Here is a 14,618-nt window from a genome sequence, read left to right as displayed (position 1 = left end):
GGTTCGGAGTCCCGCTACCATATACTATAACGAACTACGCTCCTATCACGATATTTATAAGGGTTCCCATAAGGGTTTTAACCGTCAGTACAACGTTAGGTAGCCCGACTATGAACTTGGCAAGAGTTCTTATTATCTTAGTGAATCTTATTATCTTAACGTCCCATCATCTCTGAGGTTTATAACGCTTAGCTCTGATACCATTTCTGTAACACCCCTAGATCCGGGGTCGGGGATCCGGGTCGTCACGGTCTTTCTTTCCACAATATCACTTCACTTAATTAATAAATAACCTTATGCTGTGACCCCACACTAACACACACCACAACCCGTTATAGTCTTAGAGATGAAATTTAAATAAGTACAAGTCTTTGAATCCACAATTTAAAAGTTATTACAACCCAAAATGATTACTTGATAAATTTACAGTTAATTGCCATTATCTGCCACAAGTTATAATTATACATAATTGATTCTCAAAAGTAGATGGTCTGATCTACAATAGATCTACCTCTGCAGCTATAGCAGCTACAACATCAACGGGAAGACGCAGGACGCTTCCCACGCGCTTGCGCTGGGTCTGCTGGAGTCTGGCCATCTTTCCTAACTGTTGTTGTGTGATGAAGAAATAAAGCAAGGGTGAGCAGCAAGCCCACCAAAATAATATGTATAATGATTTACAATATATGAGCCTACTCATAATACTCATGAAAGTCTTGGTCAAAAGAAATGAACCAAGTTTGATATCTTAATGCGATGAAGTCGCAAAATATTCAGTATATATACATATATACTTTTCAAAATATTGGAAGTCCTCTTCCATGCATAATATACACAAAGTCCCAGTGTATAACTGTATAAAAAAAATATCGTTGCAAGGTGATCTCATATATCTAACCTTGTCTCAACGTTTTTCTGAAAATCTTTGTCATTCATAAGACAATTATTAATTAGATATAAGGTTAAAAGATGAAGTTACAAGATACCCCAATATACTTATATCTTTCCCAAATACTACTTGAACTACCACCGTTCAAGTTATAAATTAGCTTCAAAAGTTCATCACATAGATGAGACTATAAGACAAGATTTGAATAGATTAAATCTTTAAAATATTATCAAAATAAAATGAAGTTACGAGATACTTCATTTGATGTAAACATCATTTTGAAAACTTGACCCTGCCAACACTCAACAATCGCCCAACCGTAGCCTTTCCATTGAAGTGCTCTGGGTAGTGTTGCAAAAATTATCCAATTGGATGATGAACTCATTACGGGAGTTTGCCGCGCCAGGAAGACCACTTACGATGATCAGTCGTAGTAGTACAACCCCACCATTTTCTACATGTAGAGGAGAACCTGTCGGATTTACTTGTCAACCGAACACTGAACTCCTAAGGAATGGACCGCCTTAGCGGAACTTCCAGGCCATTTGGGCCAATATAATAAGGCTGGGCCGGCGCTACTCGGCCACTTACGCCACTCCTAGTTCAGATGAAATCCATGACTCTGAAACGTAAAGCTTGTCCCCACTTTCCCCAAGTAGAAACTTGTTGATACGGCTCCACCAAGAAGTCGTATCTATTTGGAAAGGAGAACTCACCGATATTTCTCAGGCGATGCCTGTTAATGGATTAACTTGTTCCAAGAATTTTACTTCCCGAGTGTTGGGTAAGTAATCAATTCATTTATCAAAACAGCAACCTTGTTGCGAATATAAAACACACCACAGAGCCGGATCCCTCAGGTTTTGAGCGAGTATTTAAATCCCCTTCGAAAGGAGGATCTTAAAAAAATGAGTTTTGGGATCCGCTCTAACTTTTAAAAAAACCATTTTGAAGACTCGCAAAACATTTTTAAGAATGTTTGGAGTGAAGCTGATTTAATGAAGTAAATCAGTCCCCAGAATATTTAGAAAATGTCTGAATATTATTATTTAAATAATATTCCCATAAAAAATAATCTTTATAAAATAATTGAAGTAGAAGTATTAAAACTTATACTTGAAATGAATAGCAAATAATCAAAGATATACTTATACGAAAGTAATATCTTTATTTGAATAATCAAAAATAAGTTTGATTATCGACACCTTATTCTTTAATAAAATAAAGAATATATCTCAGCAAATAATCGGAGTCATAGATCCTCAAATGAATATTCAAATAATATTCAATAAATAAAATAAGCTGAGTCATAATACCTCGAATAATATTCGTAATAACATTCAATAATAAAATAAAGTTAAAGTTATCGAATAAACCTTATTCGATTAATAGTTTTAAAAACTATATCCATATATATATATAAATAAATAAATATATATATATATATATATATATATATATACTCGGGAACATCGACTCCCGGTTTAGAAATATGTTCACCTTTTATCCCCTATACTAAGGGTATACGCAACTACTTGGTTATTTCTAGCATAGGTATTATGCAACTATAAGCATTGAAATCAACAGATAGATAACCAGATTACGAAACAGACATGCATATATACCATATTAGCATGCTCCAATATATCGCAAAATTTGCTAATAACAATCATGCAATATCACAAGATAATGCATATACATATATTTACATCACAACAACAGTATAACGGGTAGAAAACTTGCCTGAGCGACTGGGGTTACGAATGGCTCGGGACGAGTCTGGTAACCTATAAACAACAAGTAAGTTGGAATTAAACCAAAGTCACTTGTAAATCTATACTTTAACTAACTTAGACTCTAACGCTTGTTTTGCGCTCACTGATTCGCTTAAGCCACTCGGGTACCCTCGGCTCCACCATTTTTAATAATTTAACCTTTACGAGTTTTAAAGCGATTCCTTCGCGAGTGTCTTACCAACTGCCTAACACACTTACCATAAATGTTTCATACATTAATTAACCCTTTTTGGTCTTTAATCTATGTTTCAAAGTAAGGCGAGGGGAAAAGTTTCGTTCGCGAAACGCCGTTACTTGAAACGGTCGTTTCTCCTAAACCGTGCATCGGAATCGAACGAACTACATATCAAAACGAAGCTCGTAACATGAGCTATCTAAACATGGCAGTGGTCATAAACTAGCAGGGGGTTCTCGGGTCCTAATGTTATGCACAAAAACAGTCTAAAGAAAATCGGACGTTACGACGGCTATGTTTACGCGTTTTCCCAATTTTAAACCATTCAATACCAACCACAAATCAACCCCAAATCAATCATACAACCAATATCCCTCCAAACCACATCATAACAGCCCCAACAAATCCACATTAACCATTTATACTTACTCCTCACATGAACTAAAAGCTTTACTTAGGTTCTTTAACTAATTACCAAGATTTACAACTCCAACAATGCAACAAAACCAACTAATCTCTACAAACTCAACCAAACTTCAACCATTCAAGCATCATGCTTCACATATGCTATATCAAACACATTCAATCCTAATTACTCAAAACTAAAGCTAGGCTTTGTAGTTTATACCTTCCTTGGAGAGTGGAGAATCAAGAGAATGGCTTGGAATCACCTTTAAAGCCCTTATCCAAGCTTAATCTAAACAAAACTTCAAGAACACAAATTTTAGTTCTTGAAAACACTATTCACCATCTTCTTTCATGATTTATAGAAAAAGATTGGCTTGGAATTAGAAGCTTAAACTTATAGGAAGTATGTAACTATCCATGGGGAAGCTTAGATAATTACCTTGCTAAATAGTAAGTGGAGGAGCTTGGACTTTCATTTTTTAAGAAATGCACCCGAGAGCATGAAGAAGAAGAAGAGAGATTTTTGTGTTTTGTTTGGTGAAATAAAATGATTTGCTTGGTTGGTTGATTTTTGTTGTTTGCTTTAGTGAATTACCTAGTTGCCCTTGGTTTTGTGTGGTTAAAAAGTCACCACACCTCCTTCCTTCCCATGTCATGCTTGTGTCACCTTGCACATGTCATAATGCTCCCACTTGTCCACACCTTGTGGTTTGATGATGTCACAATCCCTGGCTTCTTGTACAAGCTTGTCTCTTGGTCACTTATTTGTTTTACGGTTCGCTTATCTTTCGTTCTCGTTTATCGTTTGAGGGATCATACTCGGGATCTTATTACTTAGGTTCCCTTAACCTTTCTCAATATATTATATTCCTTTTATGATCCTCTCTTATAATCCTTTAATTTAAATCCTTTTTATCCTGTTACCTTATACTCAATTCTCTCCGTATCTAGTGGATTTCCGGGAAAAATCAAAGTGTTCGGAATTGGATTCTGACGATCTTTACATACACTTATATACCACATAGAGTACTAATAATATCCCATAAGATCAATAACAGAACCCCTACATAGCGTGGCATGAAAAGTTTTCTCGTTCAGCAAAAACACTATTCATAAGGGTTTCAAAATTTTCCAAAAATTGGGGTTATTACAAGAACTAACTTACTTTCTTGATTTACAAGTTAAACAAGTTAGTGATGGAATATTCATTAGTCAAACTAAATACATTTATGATCTTTTGAAGAAGTTTGAACTTATGGATTGCACATCTGCAAAAACTCTCATGGCCACTGCAACTAAACTTGAATTAAACACTACTGAAAAGTCTGTGGATATTTAAAGTTATAGAGGCATGGTTGGCTCACTTCTATACTTAACAGCTAGTAGGCCAGATATAATGTTTGCTACATGTTTTTGTGCTAGATTTCAAGCTGATCCTAGAGAGTCTCACTTAATTGCTATTAAGAGAATTTTCAGATATCTCAAAGGTACACAAATTTGGCATTTGGTACCCTAGAGATTCTGGTTTTGATATAACTAGTTATTTTGATGCAGATTATGCAGGTTGTAGAATTGATAGAAAAATTACAACAGGAACGTGTCAATTTTTAGGAAACAAACTAGTGTCCTGGTTCAGTAAAAAGCAAAATTCAGTTTCTACTTCTATAGCAGAAGCTGAATATATTGTTGCTGGCAGTTGCTGTGCACAGAATTTGTGGATGAAAAACCAATTGCTAGACTATGGTCTGCAAGTGGAAAGAATTCCTATTTTCTGTGATAACACAATTACAATTGCCATTACTGAGAATCCAGTACAGCATTCAAGAACAAAGCACATAGACATCAAGTACCATTTCATTAGGGAACATGTAATGAATGGTACTGTAGAACTTCACTTTGTTTTAAGTGAAAAACAACTTGTAGACATATTTACCAAACCACTGGATGAATCAACCTTTTCAGGGTTAGTAAGTGAGTTAGGTATGCTTAATTATTCTTGAGTTATTTCAGATATTTTGCAAGTTGTGATGCAGCCAGAAATTTAATTGATTTTTCTACTTTGGATGAAATTTTGGCTAAGTCAAAATTTGTATCCCGACGGATGATCATTATCCCTCGAGTCTGATCATCTGTAGGAATAGAATATTTAAAAATCAATTATTTTTCTGGGTTATTTTAATAACCCGACAGATAAAATGACTTATCCTCATCCGTCGAGTTGTCCAAATCATAGCCGTTAATTCTCTGACCATCATTCATCGAGTTTACTTACAGTCTGTAAGTATATTTCGACGGATGATTGATAGAATTTTGACAGTTTATTTTAATTTAAACGGCTATTTTGGGCTCGTTTGATTGGTTCTTTATTACTTTTGTCAGTTTATTTTTGAGAAAGTATAAAAGCAAAATTCATTTTCATTACTTTTCTTTTATCATTCTCAATTCATGTGCTCTAACTTCTTTCGTCCTCAAAAGCAATTACTCTCTCTCTCTCTCTGTAACTTTTAATCTCTAATAATGGCACCAGTCGTCAAAATCATGTCTCAAACTGGATTTATTTATGAGAAGAATAACTTCACAGCTCTAGTGAACAAGGAGATTCAACAGTCTGGTAACTGTCACAAGATGATGGATTTTGTAAAAGGCTGTAAACTCAACTATGCTATGCTGGAGTCTCCCACTATCTACTCTGAGGTTGTAGAAGAGATATGGACAACTGCAGTGTACAACTCAACTGACAAGACCATCACTTTCACACTTAAAGGTAAGCAATTCTGTGTTAATAGTGATATTGTTAAGGCATGTTTCAGAATTCCTGATAATACATGTAATATCCGGGAAAATTATATGAATATTAGATGTTAAATGAATAAATATTATGTGTTTTATAAATTTAAAGTGATCATTGCCATGATATTAGATGTTATAGCTGTTATATGTGTTTTCGTGCGGGCCAGAAAATTTTCGATTGATTAATATGTGTTAAAATTGTAATTTTATGAATCGATCTACAATTTGGACTCGTATCTAAATACGTCTTTATCAAGGTACCTGTTTTATCTCGATGTATGTGCATTTGATTGTATTTTGCGTGTTTTTGGAATTTTTTGTTAATTTAGGAATCGTCTATGTGTTTCAAAAATAAACGGACCGGGACCCCACCGGGACGTCAAACTCTACAAAATATGTGTTTTTATTTTTATAAAATTATTCGTATTTCAAATATCCTTTATTTTTGCATTTTTTCATTTTTGCATTATTCGCAATTTTTGGGAAATTTTAGTATGAATTTTATAATTTACTGATTTTAAAATTATTCCCTGAAATTATTATTTTGAGGCTTAATTATTTTAATTAAATGATAAAAACACCCTTAATAAATTCTAGGGGGTATAATTTTCTGTAAATATAAATAGCTGCATAATTTTATTTTATTCATTTTTTTATTAAAAATTCAGAGAATTAAAAGAAAAATCAAGAATGAACTTTGGGGGTGAGATTCTTGAGCAAAGCTTCGATTCATGATTGTGACTGATTCCGGAAACCAAATTGAGAGTTCTAGTAACCGAATTGATCCTTGTTTCAAGACCTTTCTAGTGGTACCAATTTCACAAATCGAGGTGAAGTAGTGAGTAAAATCAATTTTCATGTTCTTGATGTTGAAATCGAATTTGGATTTTGAGTAATTGTTGATTTGTTTTGATGTTTATATATAGCTCTAATTTGATCTTTAGAATCGACTTATATGTTTAATTGGACTGTTAGATTCCCGGAATGAATAACCCGAATTTCGTTTTTATAGAATTTTTGAATTGAATTTTTAGAATGATTCTTGGATTGGAGATTGTGTTTGATGATGTGGATAGATTACAAATGTTTAGAGGTTTAATTTGAGCCATAGATCATCGAGTTTTGCATAGGAATGAATGAAATCGAACTTTGGCCGGACTTGGAGCTCGGTTCAGCGGCGTCCATGGTGTTGTGTGATAAGTGGATTTTATATCCACTTAATGCTTCATTACAAGCTTAAATTGGTGTTTTGGACTCAAGTTATTGGTATTTTGATGTGTTTTTGTGTTATTGCATTTCAGTTATCAGTTATATGAAGAAATGAGCTTTTAAAGGAAATATGATAAAAAGTGATCATACTTGGAAGCCAAGACCATTGTCAAGTTGTAGAGAATCTCAATAGCTTCGCGTGGGAAGTTGAATCGCCTAATTCTGACGAGTAGAACTCAAGTTATGGCCAAAACAAGATTCATTAGAAATTTTTCCAGACAGTAGCTGAGCGCCCGCTCAGCTGCAGAGCTGAGCGGCCGCCCAGGAGCTGAGCGCCCGCTCAGGAGAGCTAAGCGGCCGCTCAGGGCGCGGCTGGTCGCTGATTTCGCTGAAAAAGCCTTTTTTGAGTGGAATTTAACGATTTTAAGGGTCCAGTTCCACTAGGGGCGTATATACTTAAAAAAAAAGGGTTTTCATCATCCGGGAAGATTGGGATACCAAGGAAAAGACCTAGAAGCATAGAACAACTCCGAAAAAGAAGATCTTGTTTTCAACTTGTGATTCTTTGAATTAGTTATAACTTTGGATGCTCGTTTTCGTTCTTGTTGAACCTAGATCTCGTTTATTCGTACTTTAATCATTATTCAGTTTATTAAGACCTTGTTTTATACCATGCTTTCATTGGAACCCATGGTGATGATGATTTTGATTATGAACTAATCGTTATCGTGGGATTCTAGAGGATTTACTTATGGATTTCAATAAATTAATTGTTCCGATATCTTGGTGTGTGGTGATTGATTGATATCCTAGTATTGGTTGTGCTTATTCGTCTAATGTGCGTAGTTAACATATAAGATAGCGTGTTAATCTCTATTGAAGCGATAGTGAATATAGAGGTTTAGAACTTGCCATGCTAGCATAGGTTCATGTATTTGTTATGCATGATTCGTAGGTAATTCTAACCGTTTTACTTGCCCTATGTAATCAAGATAGATAACTTATGCTTAAACCATTATGTTGTCAAATTCTATAGACATATAGGGTCTCAATATAATTGGTGCATATTCAGCTTCTATCTCTTTTATGGATGTCTGGTAGAATGGTACTCGTGCAATGAAAGTTGGTGTTCATCAGTTTCATGTTATCTGATTAGTGTCATCACCATCACGTGTTATGGTTAAGAATAATAAGGCTATTGAATGAAGTAGTAATGAAGTTAGAATCCCATGTTTGTCATATATAGTAATTCAACCTCAATTTTCTTAGTTAATGTTATTTAGTATAATCTCTTAGTTTAGTAAAAACCCAATTTGTTATTTGTTTTAGCATTGAGCGATAACCATACATTGTTGCATAGGTGCATAATTGAACTTAACCTAAACCAGTCTCTGTGGGAACGAATCTGATTTATATCTTATAGTACTTATGAACGCGTATACTTGCGTGAATATTAGCGCGTGTTTTCTCCCTAACAAGTTTTTGGCGCCGCTGTCGGGGACTCGGTGTTAATTTTTAGTTTATGTGCTTGTCATCAGTGGTCATTAAAGTTCACTGACTCGGATTCTTTTACTTTCACGGTTTATTTGTTTGTGTTTCAGGTACTCATTACAATGGGAGATCCAGCAGCACGAACGAAAGCCTTAATGGATTTTTCTCAACCCAAGATCAATGACATTCAATCTAGCATTGTCCGGCCAGCTATCATAGCTAATACCTTTGATATCAAGCCTGGCATAATTTAATGGGTTCAGAATTTAATCCAGTTTGGGGATTCTTCAACGGAAGATCCCAATATGCACATTAGGGATTTCATTGAGATCTGCGACACCTTCAAGTTTAACGGTGTTTCTGAAGATGCTGTGAAGCTGAGACTGTTCCCATTCTCTCTGAGGGAAAAGGCTAAGAGCTGGTTACACTCTCTACCAGCTAGTTCAATTACTACTTGGGAAGATCTTGCTCAGAAGTTTCTTACTAAATTCTTCCCTATGGTGAAGACAGCTGCAATCAGGAATGCTCTTACTCAATTTGCGCAGCAATCAGGAGAATCTTTATATGAAGCTTGGGAGTGCTACAAGGAGATGCTTAGGAAGTGTCCTCATCATGGAATTCCTGATTGGATGATCATCACTTGTTTTTACAATGGGTTGGGAGCACAGTCCAGACCCATACTCGATACAGCAACAGGCGGAGCATTATGGGCAAAGACCTATAAGGAAGCTTATGATCTAATTGAACTGATGGCTACTAATGAATATCAGTATCCAACCCAGAGATGTCCACAGGGCAAGGTAGCAGGAGTTCTTGAAGTGGATACAGCTACGGCTATCACTGCTCAACTAAAGACGTTGTCTATGAAGATCGATTATCTGGCTAACTATGGTGTTAAGCAGATAATTAGTGTTTGTGAGCTATGTGCAGGTCCGCATGTGACGGAGCAATGTGCTATATCTATTGACTCAGCTCAGTTTGTGAGTAACTTTTAGAGATCGCAGCAACTAGTTCCAGACACTTATCATCCTGACAACTGGAATTATCCTAACTTCAGCTAGAGCAATAATCAGAATGTGATGCAACAGCCGTTCCAGCAGTGTGGAAATAAGCTATTCAACCCTCCTGGTTTTCAACAAGAAATTACACCAAAACAACAAACTCATGGTGCATATCTATCTTCGAATGAAAAATCTGAATTGGAGGAGTTGCGGCTTATGTGCAAAAACCAGGCTCTTATATGCCAAAAGCCAGGTTGTTTCTATCCAGAATCTAGAGAACCAAATAGGGCAAATTGCTAACGCCTTATTGAATCGACCACCAGGAACGCTTCCTAGTGATACAGAAACAAATCCAGGTAAGAGGGAAGTTGAAGAACAGGTGAACGCCATCACCTTAAGGTCTGGAAAGGTCGCAAGCCCCTAAGTTCAGCAAGACGAAGAGCCTGAAAAATTTCAAGTTTCAGAAAATGCAGTTGTGGCTGAAAAAGAAGTGCAGAAGGAAGAAGAGGTGGAACCATGGAAGATTACTGTGGAACACACTCCTCCTGAGGGTAATACAGGGGAGAAACAGATCTATCCTTCACCTTCTTTTCCTAAGAGGTTGCAGAAGAAAAAGCTGGATAAGCAGTTTGAGAAGTTTTTGGAGGTGTTCAAGAAACTTCATATCAACATACCTTTTGTTGAAGCTCTTGAACAGATACCTAGCTATGTGAGGTTTATGAAAGGTATTCTATCTCGGAAAGTGAAGCTCAATGACTTAGAGACCGTTGCTCTAACGGAGGAATGCAGTGCTGTGCTGCAACAAAAGTTACCTCCGAAGCATAAAGATCCTGGAAGCTTCACTATTCCTTGTACTATCGGAAACTTATTGTTCGACAAGTGTTTATGTGATTTAGGAGCTAGCATCAATTTGATGCCCTTATCTATCTTCAAGAAGCTTGGTCTGCCTGATCCGAAACCAACATACATGTCATTGCAACTAGCTGACCGTTCCATCGCTTATCCACGAGGTATAGTGGAGGATGTCTTGGTCAAGGTGGATAAACTCTTCTTCCTTACTGACTTTGTAATTCTTGATTTTGAGGAAGATAGGAAGATTCCCATTATCTTGGGAAGACCATTCTTGGCTACAGGTCGAACTATGATCGATGTGCAAAAAGGAGAGCTTTTGATGAAGGTTTATGATCAGAAGATCACTTTTAATGTGTTCAAGGAAATAAAGTTACCCACAGCTAAAGAGGAGTGCTTTAAAGTAGAGCAACTGCAGGTTTTGAATGCACCTCCGTGGAAGAGGAAGTTAGATATGCCATTGGATTCTCTTGGGTTAGCAGAGCTGAATATTTCTCAGGAGCGTTTTAAACCATTTATTCAAGAAGCTCCCACACTTGAGCTCAACCCTCTACCAGATCACTTGAGTTATGCATTCTTAGGTGCACCCCCTGATAAGGGGTTGAGATATATTTTTGATGATATAGAGAGTGGCCGAACGGATTCTCTCATGCCTATAGAGGGTTCTTTTCATTTGCCATAGGTAGTTGATAGGACTGGTATTGGTGATGAGCAGTACAGAGGAGTAATTAGGCGTATGGAGGCCATGCACGATATTCATCGTCGTTTTGCTGCAGATTTGGCACACGCTTTCGGTACTGTTGTTCTAGACACTGGTGGCAAGGTTAATTGGCCACCTGATCCTTCACCCGACGAGGGTGACTCTCCTGCTAACTAGGTATGCCTGAAATCCTTATAATTACCTTCAATGAGGACATTGAAAATTTTAAATTTGGGGGTGATAATGTAAGGATTAGTAGTGTGTGTGTCCATATAGATTCATATAGATTCATATTGCATGTTTAGTTGTAGTTCATTCATATTTTTGCATGATTGTTCATTTAGGACATATTTGTTTATTTTTATGTGATTTCATATAGTTGTATTTGCATGCATATTTAGCATGATCCCTTAATATGAACTATGATATTTGATAAGTTGATGTTGATTTCAGTGTGGTGATGACGAATAGAGGGATGTTTAAGCCTTAATGAATTGATTTGCATGCCAGAAACAACTATTTTCACAAATTCTAATAAGGTTGCTTTTGATCTAGATCATGATCATACTTGTTTATTGTTGAGATTTATTTGCTTGGTTATATTTAGAATTTGTGATATTCTCGTAATGACGTAAAAATACTGATTTTTTTTATCTGGAGAAAAACTTAGATTTCATTGCTAGTTATTGTAAGGCTAGGCGTCAAATGGCTAGTAGCCGGCTCATATTTTTATGAGTAGTCTAGGGTTGAATGAGATGGAGCGAAACGCACTCATTCAGAAATTGTTGAAAAAAGGAAAAAAAAGAAAAAAAAGAAAAAAAAAAAGTATGTGTTTATGCATAATTGATCAAGAGTGAGTTCTTCAATACTCGAGTTATTAAGTTCTAAGGGACTTTGTGCCAAGTGACCTAAGGGTTTTATAGTCTGGGATCCGCTAACCTAATGCTCGCTACATGGGTATTATTGAGTCTTTTGGGACCTCATTCATTGCACGGTCAAATAAGCATCTTTGATATGTGTTCAATAATAGTGTGAATCCTTGTATAACTCTAGTAGAAAGGAGGTGTTGTGAGTCATAATACGTTTATTATCTATTATGTTTATAAACTTTTGATTGTTTCGATGATAGATAAGTTATGGTTATTGATCTAGTATCGAAAGTATATCTGTTAAGCATCCACACACGCACGTTTCTGGTTTGTGAGTTGGTTTGTGGGATTTATTCGAGCTCTGTTTAAAGTCATTGCATTCTTAGAGGCATTGGCTTATTCATTTGCTTATGGTTATTCTGAGGGGATCGATTGCATTATCATTTAGTTGCATTCACGTAGTTGCATTCATGCATTAGGTTTGTTTTGTAGTTTTGAGTCTGTTTATGCTTGAGGACAAACATCGATTCAAGTTTGGGGGTGTGATAAGTGGATTTTATATCCACTTGGAATGCTTCATTACAAGCTTAAATTGGTGTTTTGGACTCAAGTTATTGGTATTTTGATGTGTTTTTGTGTTATTGCATTTCAGGTATCAGCTATATGAAGAAATGAGCTTTTAAAAGAAATATGATAAAACGTGATCATATTTGGAAGCCAAGGCCATTGTCAAGTTGTAGAGAATCTCAATAGCTTCGCGTGGGTAGTTGAATCGCCTAATTCTGACGAGTAGAACTCAAGTTATGGCCAAAACAAGATTCATCAGAAATTTTTCCAGACAATAGCTGAGTGCCCGCTCAGCAGAGCTGAGTGCCCGCTCAGCAGAGCTGAGCGGCCGCTCAGGGCATGGCTGGTCGCTGATTTCGCTGAAAAAGCCTCTTTTGAGTGGAATTTGACGATTTTGAGGGTCCAGGTCCACTAGGGGCGTATATATACTTAAAAAAAAGGTTTTCATCATCTGGGAAGATTGGGATACCAAGGAGACTAGAAGCACAGAACAACTCCGAAAAAGAAGATCTTGTTTTCAACTTGTGATTCTTTGAATTAGTTATAACTTTGGATGCTCCTTTTCATTCTTGTTAAACCTAGATCTCATTTATTCGTACTTTAATCATTATTCAGTTTATTAAGACCTTGTTTTATACCATGCTTTCATTGGAACCAATGGTGACAATGAGTTTGATTATGAACTAATCGTTATCGTGGGATTTTAGCGGATTTACTTATGGATTTCAATAAATAAATTGTTCTGATATCTTGGTGTGTGGTGATTGATTGATATCCTAGTATTGGTTGTGCTTATTCGTCTTATGTGCGTAGCTAACATATAAGATAGCGTGTTAATCTCTATTGAAGCGACAATGAATATAGAGGTTTAGAACCTGCCATGCTAGCATAGGTTCATGTATTTGTTATGCATGATTCGTAGGTAATTCTAACCGTTTTACTTGCCCTATGTAATCAAGATAGATAATTTATGTTTAAACCGTTATGTTGTCAAATTCTATAGATATAAAGGGTCTCAATATAATTGGTGCCTATTCAGCTTCTATCTCTTTTGTGAATGTCTAGTAGAATGGTACTCGTGCAACGAAAGTTGGCGTTTATCAGTTTCATATTATCTGATTAGTGTCATCACCATCACGTGCTAAGGTTAAGAATAATAAGGCTATTGAATGAAGTAGTAATGAAGTTAGAATCCCATGTTTGTCATATATAGTAATTCAACCTTAATTTTCTTAGTTAATGTTATTTAGTATAATCTCTTAGTTTAGTAAAAACTCAATTTGTTATTTGTCTTAACATTGAGCGATAACCATACATTGTTGCATTGGTGCATAATTGAACTTAACCTAAACCATTCTTTGTGGGAACGAATCTGATTTATATCTTATACTACTTGCGAACGCGTATACTTGCGTGAATATTAGCGCATGTTTTCACCCTAACAAGTTTTTGGCGCCGCTGCCGGGGACTCGGTGTTAATTTTTAGTATATGTGCTTGTCATCAGTGGTCGTTAAAGTTCACTGACTCGGATTCTTTTATTTTCACGGTTTATTTGTTTGTGTTTCAGGTACTCATTACAATGGGAGATCCAGCAGCACGAACGAAAGCCTTGATGGATTTTTCTCAACCCAAGATCAATGATATTTAATCTAGCATTGTTCGTCCAGCTATCACAGCTAATACCTTTGAGATCAAGCCTGACATAATTCAATGGGTGCAGAATTCAATCCAGTTTGGGGATTCTTCAACGGAAGATCCCAATATGCACATTGGGGATTTCATTGAGATCTGCGACACCTTCAAGTTCAACGATGTTTCTGAAGATGCTGTGAAGCTGAGACTATTCCCATTCTCTCTGAGGGAAAAGGCTAAG

At 36.1% G+C, this 14,618-nt stretch overlaps 1 non-coding gene across 1 annotated transcript; it reads right to left on the bottom strand.

Moving 5' to 3' along the window:
* Nucleotides 1-9,270: 9,270 nt before the first annotated feature.
* On the bottom strand, nucleotides 9,271-9,377 carry LOC141699275 (small nucleolar RNA R71). Its single transcript, XR_012565749.1, has one exon. It is a non-coding gene; the product is annotated as a small nucleolar RNA R71 (small nucleolar RNA).
* Nucleotides 9,378-14,618: the final 5,241 nt, after the last annotated feature.

Source organism: Apium graveolens, chromosome 11 (assembly GCF_009905375.1).
Source record: "Apium graveolens cultivar Ventura chromosome 11, ASM990537v1, whole genome shotgun sequence".
NCBI lineage: Eukaryota > Viridiplantae > Streptophyta > Magnoliopsida > Apiales > Apiaceae > Apium > Apium graveolens.
Note: the sequence above shows the minus strand (reverse complement) of the source record. Positions and strands in the feature narration are given on the sequence as shown.